The sequence below is a fragment of the Adiantum capillus-veneris genome, chromosome 2, assembly GCF_014529385.1.
Source record: "Adiantum capillus-veneris isolate H3 chromosome 2, ASM1452938v2, whole genome shotgun sequence".
NCBI classification, from domain to species: Eukaryota; Viridiplantae; Streptophyta; class Polypodiopsida; order Polypodiales; family Pteridaceae; genus Adiantum; species Adiantum capillus-veneris.
Genome location: NC_140932.1, coordinates 142164503 through 142176923, shown reverse-complemented (window position 1 = coordinate 142176923; position 12421 = coordinate 142164503).

Below are 12421 nucleotides of genomic sequence, written 5' to 3'. Positions count from 1 at the left end.
TAAAATGTCTCTCTTGATGGGAGAAACCATAATACAAAGCCTTTGCTATAATGGTTGGTATTATCAATTGCATGTGAGTAAGTAGAATAGGGATTTTTCAGCCTTGCAGTGCGCCTGCCTTTCTGCAGTTAATGGAGCATCACCGTCGAGAGCTATGGTCTTAATAGTAGAGTCCTATGGGGCTTGCCTACGGCTTAACCACTATTGAGCTATTAGAAGCTTGACAGGAGCCGGTGCTGTTTTGGTGTTGAACGACCCCCCGAACGACCCTCTCTTCTATTCCTTGCAATTAATGGTATTCGAGCCACGGGTACAGTAGCTTGAGTGCTTTTTCTAAAGGGGTAAAGAGGAGTAGCAATTAGGGCTTAAAGTGCCAAATTACACCTAAAAAGTTTGCACGTAAAAGTTGTTAGAATGGCTGACAATAGTAAAGAGAGTGAAATTAATGTTGATAACTTTGATTTTGCTAATGAGCAAGCTACTAATGATGCACCGATGCTTGTTAACTATCTTGTTTCTAGGCTTCAACAAGCCATGGGCAATCCATCCCTCCAAAGTGAAGTGCAACATCAGCTTCATGCTCATGGGATTCTCCAAGCTCCCCACCATGATGAGAGAGCACCTAGGAGGCCTCCTTGCGAGACTTCCAAAAGAGGCCTCTCTCCGATTCGGGAAGAAGAAGAGGATCCATACGAAGGGCTCCAAAATTTTCTTCTTGATGATGAATCTCCTTCCCAAGGAGAAATCAAGAGCCTCCACCGAAGGAACGAAAAAGAAATGAGTCTCCTGCCACCTCGGTGGAGATGGCTCCACGAAGACGGGGGGCTAAACGCTCTCCATCACCTCCAAAATGGAGAAGACCATCCCATGCTTCTCCACACCATAATTCAAAGAGGGATGACACAAATCAAGAGAAGAAAAAGGCGAGAAAGAGGACGCCCTCTTCTCCATATTCTTCATCCTCTTCCCCTTATGAAAGTGATGGTGAAGACAAAGAAGACCAAGGCAAGAAAAACGCGAGAAAGAGGTCACCCTCTTCTCTATCTTCCTCAAATTCTTAATCTCCTGAAGAAAGTGATGGTGCAACTTTTGAACCATCAAAAAGAAGAGGCCATAGGAAATTCTATGTCGCGTGGAAGAGGTCATCCAAGCTCAAGAAGTTCAAAGAGGGAGGGTAGAGCATCTCTTTCCTTATCTACGATGGCACCTTTGGTGCTACGAACAAAGTCTTGGCCTTTATCCAACAATTCGATGTGGCATTTGGAGATGAGGGCTTCACGGAGTCCTCTAAGCTACGCCATGTAGCTATGCACTTTCAAAAGTCCGCCAGACAATGGTGGTCTAGCCTACGGAATCAACGGTGAAGCTCCACGAACATGGAAAGCTTTAAGAGCTTCCATTATGAAGCAGTTTTTAGCCACCGATGCCAAAGACAAAGTACTCACGGAATGGCGAAGCTTGAAGCTCTCTCCCTATGAATCCATTCACAAATATGTAGATAAGTTTTGGGACCTACAACTCAAATCCACTGTCTTCAAAAAGTTGGATTTTGGAGAGCAAAAGCAACAATTTTGTGTGGGATTAACTGAAGAAATGGTGGAGTATGTCAAACCCCAAAGGCCACGCACCATATCGGCGGTTATACACCATACTATGGAGGCTTCTCAAATCAATTTCCAAATGGCGGCTAAAAGAAATTCTAAGCCCACGGAAAACAAGGGTTCCAATGTGCCTAAGGGGAAAGACAGTCTCCTAAGGGAAATTCCAATAAAGCTAATGAGAAGGGAGTTTACAAAGGCAAAAACAAACTCTCTCCTGAAGAGCTTGAGCGTTATCACAAGGATAACCGCTGTTTCAAGTGTGGTGAGCAAGGGCATGAGTACCACGCTTGTCCTCAAAAGAACACCCGCCATGAGCCTCCTAGAGCTACCTTGGTCGAAATCCAAGAGGAGGAAACTCACCACAAATGATCTCCTCTATGCCATGCTTGGGGAAAGGTAAGAGAACATGATGCTTTTATTCTCTTTGACCCTGGTTCTACTCACAATTTCATAACCACAGAGTTGGCCACCAAGCTAGGCATACAACCTTACGAGATGGGAGATGTCCTACCCGCAGATGGTGCTTTCAAGGGGCAAGAAGCTTCACTCACTCCCTTAATCGGGAAATTGAGGCTCCATGTCCAAAGCGTCGTGGACAAAGAGGACTTCTTTATCTCTCCTCTCAACCATGAGGATGTAATCCTAGGGGCACCATGGTTTGATCGCATGGCTGCCAATGTTAAATTCTTTGAAAGAAGAATCTACTTTAGGTTTAGGGAATAATATATGTACATAGATGCCAAGCAAATGGGTAACACCGTATCCATTGTACATACACAAGCTTTCAATAAGTCAATAAAGAGCTCTATTTCCGTGTACATGATTTTTGTTAAAGATTCTCAAAATGAACCTAATGTTTTAACAAAAGAAAATAAACACACTCGCAAGGAATTAGAGTTATCCAATTTTCTCAAGGGGTTTCAAGATGTCTTTATTGACGACATCCCTTGTGAGCTACCTCCTAATGAGGCAATGATGACCATGCAATTGAACTTCTTCCAGGAAGTTCACGGCCTAACAAACCTCCTTCTAGGGTTTGTCAAGCTCAACAAGAGGAGATTATGTGACAAGTATATGAGTTAGTTGAGAAGGGCATGGTTAGGCCTAGCTCATCTCCTTTTTACTCATGTGTGCTATTAGTGCAAAAGAAAGACGGCACATATCGTATGTGTGTCAACTATAGAGCACTAAATAGAATCACTATCAAGAATAGGTTTTCCGTTCCACGAGTAGAAGACCTATTTGATAAGCTACAAGGGTCCACCTACTCCAGTAGGATTGACCTAAAAAGTGGCTATCATCAAATAAGGATAGTTGATCAAGACATTGTAAAAACCGCATTTCGCACTACGTTTGGTCTTTACGAATATATTGTCATACCTTTTGGCTTGACCAATGCACCAGCTACATTCAACCACTCGATGGAGAAGCTATTCAGGCCTCACCGAACCTTTACTGGAGTGTTCTTTGATGATATCATCATCTACTCTAATTCATTAGAAGAACACAAGCAACACCTCCAGGTAATATTTCAAGTTCTAAGAGAGAATAAACTTTATGTTAATCGAAAGAAAAGGGGATTTTTCTTGCAAGAAGATTCAGTATTTAGGTCACATTGTCTCTCAAGATGGCATCCAAATGGATCCATCGAAGTTAGAGGTAATAAAAGAATGGCCTAAACCAAGGAATCTTCATAAACTAAGAAGCTTTCATAAACTAAGAAGATTTATAGGTATGTGTGCATACTATAGACGCTTCATAGGAAAGTTCTCACTAATAGCAAGACCATTACATGACCTAACAAAGAAAAACGTCAGGTATACATGGTCTGCCAAGGAGAAGAATGCTTTCGAAAAGCTTAAAAAAAAGCTTATCTCTCAACCTGTGCTTACATTACCGGATCTCTCAAAGCCATTTGAGGTCCAATGTGATGCTTGTGGTGATTGCCTTAAGGCTGTTTTGCTCTTAGATGGGCATGCCATAGGCTATGAAAGTTGAAGGCTCAATCTCGTTGAGCAAGTTTTAGGCATATAAGAAAAGGAACTCCTCGTAGTTCTACATGCCTTAGACTCATGGAAGCACTATTTATTTGGGCCTCCTTTCATTCTGCGAATGGATCACCAAAGTCTTAAGTACTTCATGACGCAGACTAGGCTCTCCGACAAAAAAATGAGGTGGGCAAATTTCCTTTCACAATTTCATTTTTATATTGCTAACATTGCTGGCAAGCATAATCAAGTAGCCAATGCACTCTCATGAATGCGGTTTCCATAGCAACTCGCAATGATCTATCTTCTATGATAGATGAGTATGCTATTGATCCCAATTTTAGAGATGTGACTCAGCCCTTGCATTAGGGAAGAAAGAGGGACCATTTACTTTACAAGATGGTTATCTTCTCTATGGAAATAGACTATGCGTTACTAGCTCACTAAAGGGGAACGGGGAGCACCACAGACGGAGAGTGAGAGAGAGAGAGAAAGAGACACACACGCGATGTGGGTGGGGAGACTCCAAGAGTGAGTAGCCCCCTATACACTTATGCTATGTATAAGGTATACAAGTCAGTGGGCGCCCAGACTCTGGGCGGCCGGGCAAGGCACAGGCGCCTATACCCCAACAACCTCCCACTTAAAGGCGACTGTGCCTTTAAGCAAGGGAACCTAGTCTAAAGACTACAAAAGGTGAGAGAAAACCGCTCTCAACCGATGCCCACTGGCTGGCTGTGATCGTGTGCATCCGGCTGTCCTGCTCCCGTGTATGTCCATACACCACTAGACGTACCGCACACGTACTGCAAGTATGTACGCAATACCTGCATATCTCCCTCGTGCACTATGCCATCATCGGTCAACAAACGACTAACAACCCCAACTGCAAATGCTCCCACTGCAGCTGCGATATCCGGTCTCAAGATCACCATCTCATACATGAGACCACCGAATGCCGATGCAATGCTAGCGGGCCCTGCTAGCTCTACGGAGCATGCATCAACATATATATCCCTGGCAATAGGCATCTCTGACTGACAAGGCGTGTCAGCCACATGCATCTCCTGACTGTCCGGAAAAGACGCATCACCCTGTCGTGCAACCTCAGAGCAAACCAGCTGCTCTAGGTGTCTGGTGGAAGACATATCCTGCATAACTATATCCCCATGCTCACTGTCGAGCATAGAAAGGAATGATTGCATAATCGCTGACGTCTCAGCCTCCTCTGCAATCATCCACTGCAAACATGACCACTCAATCTGCTGTGACTCACTAGAGCTCTCATGCTCTAACTCCGTATGCATAGACTCTTGCACAACGTCCTCCTGTCGTGACTCACTAGAGCAAGACCGCTCTACCTATCTATCCTGCATAGAAGTATCTCGCACAACTGAATCTCTGCTTTGCTCAGTCACTAGCAAAGCATGCATGTCTGACTCTGTCACCTCTCTATGTGACTGCTCAAGTCGTGCCCCAACTGTGTGCACAACGAGCTCACTACTCTGCACTCCATGCAAAGTACCTTGCAACCCATGAGCAAAAGAGACTCGCTTGCTCTCTCGCTGTCTACCTGGCTGCATGATCACAGAGACAACACCGTCTCTCGCGTGATCCACATGCAATGGGTAACCTGTACCACTCCTGATACCTCTCGCAATCACTAGCGAACCCAAATGCATCACAAAATCTCGCTCTCGTAGCGAAATCTGACATCCACAATCTCTAAGCTGACCAATAGAGATCAAACTCACTGTCAAATCTGGTACATAGCGCACATGTTGTAACAAGTAAGATGTACCACTCGGTAATGACAGTCTCACATCTCCTGCACCTGCTATCGCATGCACCGATCCATCGGTCAAACGTACACTGCCAAGCATCCCGCTAGAATAGCTACAAAACCATTCACGATGCGGCGTGACATGAAACATAGCATCTGCGTCTAGCAACCATTGCGAAGGGAGTGCACTATCCACATGTATAGCATCTCGTGCATAGCTCGAGGTAAAAGTGACATCCCTGTCACTAGTATACTCCGACACTACATCTGCCTCAACTGTCAAAGCAACCGAGTCCATGGCATCACTACATACATCTCTGAGACTGCCATGTCTCCTACGATGTCGCATACGACGAAAACAACGCCGTCTAATGTGTCCAGAATGACCACAATACCAACATGTCACCTATCGGCGTGCTCGTGAATGTACATGTCTCACACGAGTCCGTGATGACTCAGATCTATCATACATATCATGTAATCTGCGCCAAAGTGCTCTCGAAGTAGTCTCATACATAACAAGAGCATATACAGATTCCGCAAGGTGCAAAGAGAGTGTAGATAGTGCCATCTCCTCTAGCTCCTGCCACTGATCGTCAGACATGTTTGAAGGTCTACCTACATCACCACTCAATGGTCGATGCAACCCTCGCTGTGTCAATGCATCAAGCATACACTCTCCCCATGCTACAAAGTCTGACCCATCAAACACGCGCATCTGTGAGAGGTCACAATCTGATCGATCACCTGTCTCTGCCATGAGCACAATGTAGCAAACTAGAAAGCAAAACCACCTCACCAACAACACCTGGAAACTGTCTACCAATATGGCCAGAAACACAATGTAAAACCTGTGAGACACACTCCAAAATAGAGCTCCCGCAATGTCAATAGAAGCCTCACCTGCTCTAGTATCACACTGCAATCTGTGAGCTAATCACCAAGCCCACACTGTGCGGTATCGATGCATACACACGCACAAATCTCCCACCTGTAGAGAACACCGCACGCAAATGCTGAGTGCAACCCGCAATCTCTACCTAGATCTCATAAATGATACGCATAAAACTCCTGGGAAAATTTCGCCAGAGTTTTGACGCACAATGGCTATCAACACAAAATAACCATTGTCCTGCAAGCTCAATACAATGAGCAATCAATGCGCATCAAACTACACTCAATATACATGCATAAGCTCTGCAAAACTATGGCAAACAATGCTCGAGATCACAAGACTCTCCCACCTGAGAGCAAACCACTGTCTCAAGCAAAGAAAGATACGCAACTCCTCACTCTTGTGAGAGTGGATACAAAACACAAAATTGTGTCCAAACTGACAAAACCTATCATAGTGAGAGTAAACACTCGATCACAAACTATGGCGAGAATCTGGGAAAAATCCAACAGAATTTTCCCTGAAAACTGAGCAAAAAACTCAAGTACAATCTCTACCATAAACCATAACACTACTCAATGCCAATGAGTAGAAATGCCAAAATGGCTCCACATTTTCACATACAATGGCAATCCGCACTCAACGTACATCAACGGAGTGACCGCGCATAAGCAAGCGCCAAAAGATTTGCAATCCGGAAACTTGATCAATGCGAAAACAATGCTCTCAAGAGAGCTCACCGGCACTTAAAAGTGCTCGCCAAAATGCATGTATGATGGGCATCAACCATGCGCCATAACCATATGCAAACCATTCGCAAAGACCATGAATCCAAGCACAAAATCACTGCCAAAGTATCCTGTGAAAACCAGTGAAAGAAGCTCCACCTGTGTGCTCCAAAAACCTGCGTCTCTCAAGAGACCGCTTCGGTGGTGTGTAAACGCCTCCGTACTTCATTGCCCAAGTCTACCAAAAAACCCTCAAACCACAAGCTTAACACAAGCTGCAATTGCATCTTCAGCTCAGAATTTATGCACTCAACTTCAAGCATCTCCCGTGCTTCCAAAAGTGCATCAAACTCGCACACAATGCGACAACAGAAAATCTGGAATTTCTGTATACAGTCAGTCTGAGCTGAATATCAACAAAACGGTGAGGAATTTGCAAAATGTTTCTTCTGCAAAGTTGTAGACCATGTCGAAGCGGATGGGCACGCAAGACAGAATTCTCAGATCTGCATTCTACAAGGAGAAAAACGAATCTGAAAACAGTGCTGCTGCGCACATAGTTTTAGGGCAGCACCTTCACTTACACACAATCTTCCACACTCCTTTCTGAGCTTCCACAAGAGCATACATCACTCTCAATTGAGCTCACAAGCTCCCATTGCATTCTCACAAAGCTTCCAAGCTTTCTTAATCTCTCTACTGTCGAGAGCGAGCGAGCTATCACCTCGAAGCTCTCAAAGCCGTCGTGCTCTCCGCGGTCACCATAGCTCTGATACCAATTGAAGGGGATCGGGGAGCACCACAGACGGAGAGTGAGAGAGAGAGAGAGAAGGAGACACACACGCGATGTGGGTGGGGAGACTCCAAGAGTGAGCAACCCCCTATACACTTATGCTATGTATAAGGTATACAAGTCAGTGGGCGCCCAGACTCTGGGTGGCCGGGCAAGGCACAGGCGCCTATACCCCAACACTCACTACGTGAGAAAGTAATGTATGAATCTCCTGCTCCTCCTTATGCAGGGCATAAAGGGATTCAGTCTGCCCTAAAGGGGATTGAAACATATTTCTATTGGCCTACCATGAAAGCAAACATACAAGAGTATGTTTCTAAATGTGTGGTATGCCAAAAGACGAAGTTTGATAGAGGGAAGCAACCTGGATTGCTTCAACCTTTGCCAATCCCTAGTTCACCATGGGAGAGCATATCCATGGATTTTATCTTTGGATTGCCTAAGTCTATCCACGAAAATACGGGAATATGGACGATAATGGACAGGTTTAGTAAACAAGCTCATTTTATACCTGTCAAAAAGACTATCAAAGCCCGTCAAATGGCAACCCTCTTCATGTCACAAATCTTCAAGTACCATGGCTTGCCAATGTCCATAGTGTCGGATAGAGATCCTAGAATGACCAGTAATTTCTGGAAGGGTCTCTTTGAAAATTTAGGGACAAGGCTAAACTTTTCTTCGGCCTATCACCCACAAACGCATGGCCAAAGTGAAATAGCTAACCTAACAATTCTTGATCTCCTAAAAGCCTATGTAACGGAAGTAGATCAAAGATCCCAATGGGAGAAGTACTCACCCTTAGTGGAGTATGCCTACAATAACACTGTACATACTTCCACGAGAAAGCACCTTTTGAGGTAATTGAGGGAAGATCAAAAAGTCCCCTGCTACTTAAGGTACACGGGAAGATCTTCGCTGCAGATGAGTATAGCCGAGACCTACAAGAATCTTTCCAAAAGATTATGGATGCTATCTTTGTTTCACATCAAAGGCAAAAGGCTACTGTTGATAAGCACAGAAGATCCCAAGCCTTTAAAAAAAATGATTGGGTCTTACTCAAATACCCCAAGGCTCGATTAAGGCACACGATGGGCAAGAATCCTACAGGACACCAAAAGTACTATGCTAAGTTAGCAAAAAGGTACTATGGTCCCTTCCAAATTCTTAGGCCATTCAATGAGATGGCCTATCAACTCAAGTTTCCCAGCCATTGGCTCATACACAATTCTTTCCATGTGAGCCTACTAAAGCCTTACAAAGGAGAGCCACCTAAAGAACAAGTATTGAAGACCCACCTGAGATTGAGGACCAAGAAGAGGTGTTGCAGCCCGAGTCCATTCTCCTTCTTGGGCATGTAATTTCAGTGCATCGAGACATCCCATTAAAAGATCACACACACACTTTTCCAAGCATTGATCAGCTCGGGTGTTCTGATTATTGTCGAGGGTTAATGAGGTCAATGAGCTATAGAGGGTTGATCAAAGCTAGATGAACAACAAGATTGTCTCATGTAGTTCCAGGCTAGAGCATCTTCAGTCAACTCATGGGTAGACTGTGTGCATCTTATCCCAACATGTTTGCAATTTATTACAATGATCTATGAGGATCCAAAGGGGTGGAACATAGGATTTGGCTCAAGGAGGGGTATAGACTAAAGGCATAGAAGCTACAAAGGCTGGAGAGATTCAACAGGAAGCTTTATAGCAGGAGATCAACAAATTACTTGAAGCAGGTATTATCTACCCCATGGAAGAGTCAAAGCGGGTTTCTCCAATTATTATTACTCCAAAAAATAGTGGTAAGTGGAGGGTGTGCATCAAATACAAGCCAATGAATGCTACTACACAACGAAAACTTGTACATTGTAGCTTTGAGATGTAAGTCCTAAAACTTCTCCACATGTTTTTTGCATGTTCTCTCCATCATCAAGATTTAGGCTTTGCCATGTTGTGAGCACTTGGTCAAAAGTCCCATTGGATAAGAAGTGCTTCATGATAGCAACTTGACATGTTTTCCAAGTCTTCAAAGCTTCTCTCTTGGAGCATAGGCTTGCCCACCATGGTTGATTTTTAGAGATGCATGGTAACATGTCAGTGATTGGATGGCTTCAAAAAAAATTCATCTTTGCTTGCATCATCTCTCCCCAATCCGAATGAGCTTGACAATGACACTGAGCTGGATGGCTTCTTCTTTCTCCGCTTCTTTTCAAGATTCTTCTCGCTCTCCCTAGAGCAACAACAAGAATGAGAGCTTGAAGATCTCATTCCAAAAGGAGGTGATGGTGGGGGAGTTCTTCAACGTCTCCTAGGGTATACATCTGCATCATGTGACATAGGATTTTGTTTTTCATTCACATAAGATTTCTCTTTTGTATCTGTGTGCTTCTTCTTTCCCTTTGCCTCACGTTGTGGGCTTCTTCCTCTTCTTGTAAGAGAGGAGTGCTTATTTAGCTCAATAGAATTTCCTTTTTCTGAAGTCTCTTTGTGAGACTTCAAAAACAAGAGAAACCTCTTTGGGAGTAGGAACAACAAGATTTTTTGTTTGCACTTGTGTTTGGATCACAGTTTGCAAAGCGGGATTTTCCATAACCTCCTGTAGCCTATGGGCAAGAAATTCACTGACCAAACCTATCAGGAGTGGCAACATCATTGTACAAATCCAAATTGGTGAATTCAATCATTCTCTCCTCTTCTTGATTGGGTATAGACATATTGACGGTGCTTTGTGAATTATAAGTTTCTATGTGAGAGATAATTATTTTGTGTGAACAATCACAACTATTCCCCTTTGTGAATAAAAAGAAAGCTCTTTGTATCTTACACACACTTTGTTTAAACTCTCTTAATCAATCAAAGTAGAGAGGAGTTTCATAACATTTCCCATCTTGAGTGAACAAATCTTATTGAGCTTCTTGTATGCTCAATAGTGGAAAAACCAATAGTAACCACCATAATACAATAACTATTAATACAACAGCTCCTAGGGTGTTTAAGTTGCACAATGCACGGGTTAATGGATCCTAGTACTCACTAACAATGGTTAATTAAAATGTTCAACCATTCATGGTCAGTCCTAGAACTGTCCTTTCTTCAAAAAGAAAGAAATAACCTAGATATGCTCTGATACCAATGTTAGAGAATTGGAACTATGGTGTAGCAAAAATTATAGATTAACTGTAATAATTAATCAAACTTGTAACATTGAGTATGTTCAAGCACAATAGTTGCAAAGCAAGGAGTAACTTAGATTCAAACCACATATCATATACATGCGTTGAAACTACACGCGCACGAGAGAGAGAGAGAGAGAGAGAGAGAGAGAGAGAGAGAGAGAGAGAGAGAGAGAGAGAGAGAGGAGATGATGGACTTTGAGAAGAGCATGGAGAACTTTCTTTATACTAAGAATTGTGTGGAGCTTCAAGAGCTAGGAAGACAAAAGTACCTCTACTCTCTCTAGTGCAGTCCAACAGAAAAGCAAAAAAAATATCTCTTTTGCAGTCCTCAAATTGAAAAACTTCGAGCATGAAAGCTGTTTATCTCTCTATTTCCAATAAGACGAGCATCCCATCTTTAGTTATTCTAAAAATACTCACACTATGTCCTTTAGAGACAATTTTCTATTTTTAGAACTACTCCTTTTACCTTCTCTCTTGCATGGCCCATGCCTGTGGATCACATTCCTTTTCTCCACATAGCTTTAGGTTGTCATGTGTGGATAATAACACCTTAGCTTCCAATCCATATTTTGGTAAGCCATAGTCTCCTCTTTCGAAGGCTTTTGGGATCCATTTTGAACTCACAAATATCTCGTTTTGTCCCATAAAATCCTGGTTGAATCCTTATAAAATTTGATGGCACTTTTGAAAAGTTCATTCAAATTCTAGTACTCTCTAGTTCACAAACACATTCCTTTGCCCATTGTGCATAATTGACCCTTTTACTACTTTTCTTTTCTTTCACTAGAATGGCCAATGCGAGGGAGAGAGAAAAATCGTTTAAGTAAACCAAAAATGAAATTTGGTGATAGGGTGTGGCAAATTAAGCAAGGTTATTGGATTCAAGAATTACAAGAATATCTAACACTTTGGTTAATCCTAGATGTACAATGCAAAATACACAATACTTATACACACACTAATGAAAAACCTTAAATTCTCAATAAGTGAAATTATTAGAGAATGCTAAACACTTTATTGATGCAACAATCCAATACTCTTGAGTTGTAATCAACTAGGAGGGTAGTGGCTCAAGAGGTTGACTCAAGTACATGCCCACACTACCTAATTAGACACTAGCTAGTTGTTGGAAGTGCATGAGTGCCAATGGAGAGGAGTAATTAGGAGAAGGTGATAAGGAAGTGATTAGAAAATATATAATTTTGGTTAGGAACTACTAAACATCCAAAACTTTAATAGCACGTGTTATGGTTAGGGTGGATTCGTGAGGGTAGCGTTCATGGCATGTACAAATACATACACGATGTGGACTTTAAACAATCTCTAATTTATACATCATAGAAAAGAGAGATTACAAGTCTCTTATATAGGATAGATATAGGGTGACATCGTGGCATAAAACATCCCCACATAGGTCATCCTTAAAAAAATCCACTTTCTATCACATTGAATATCACA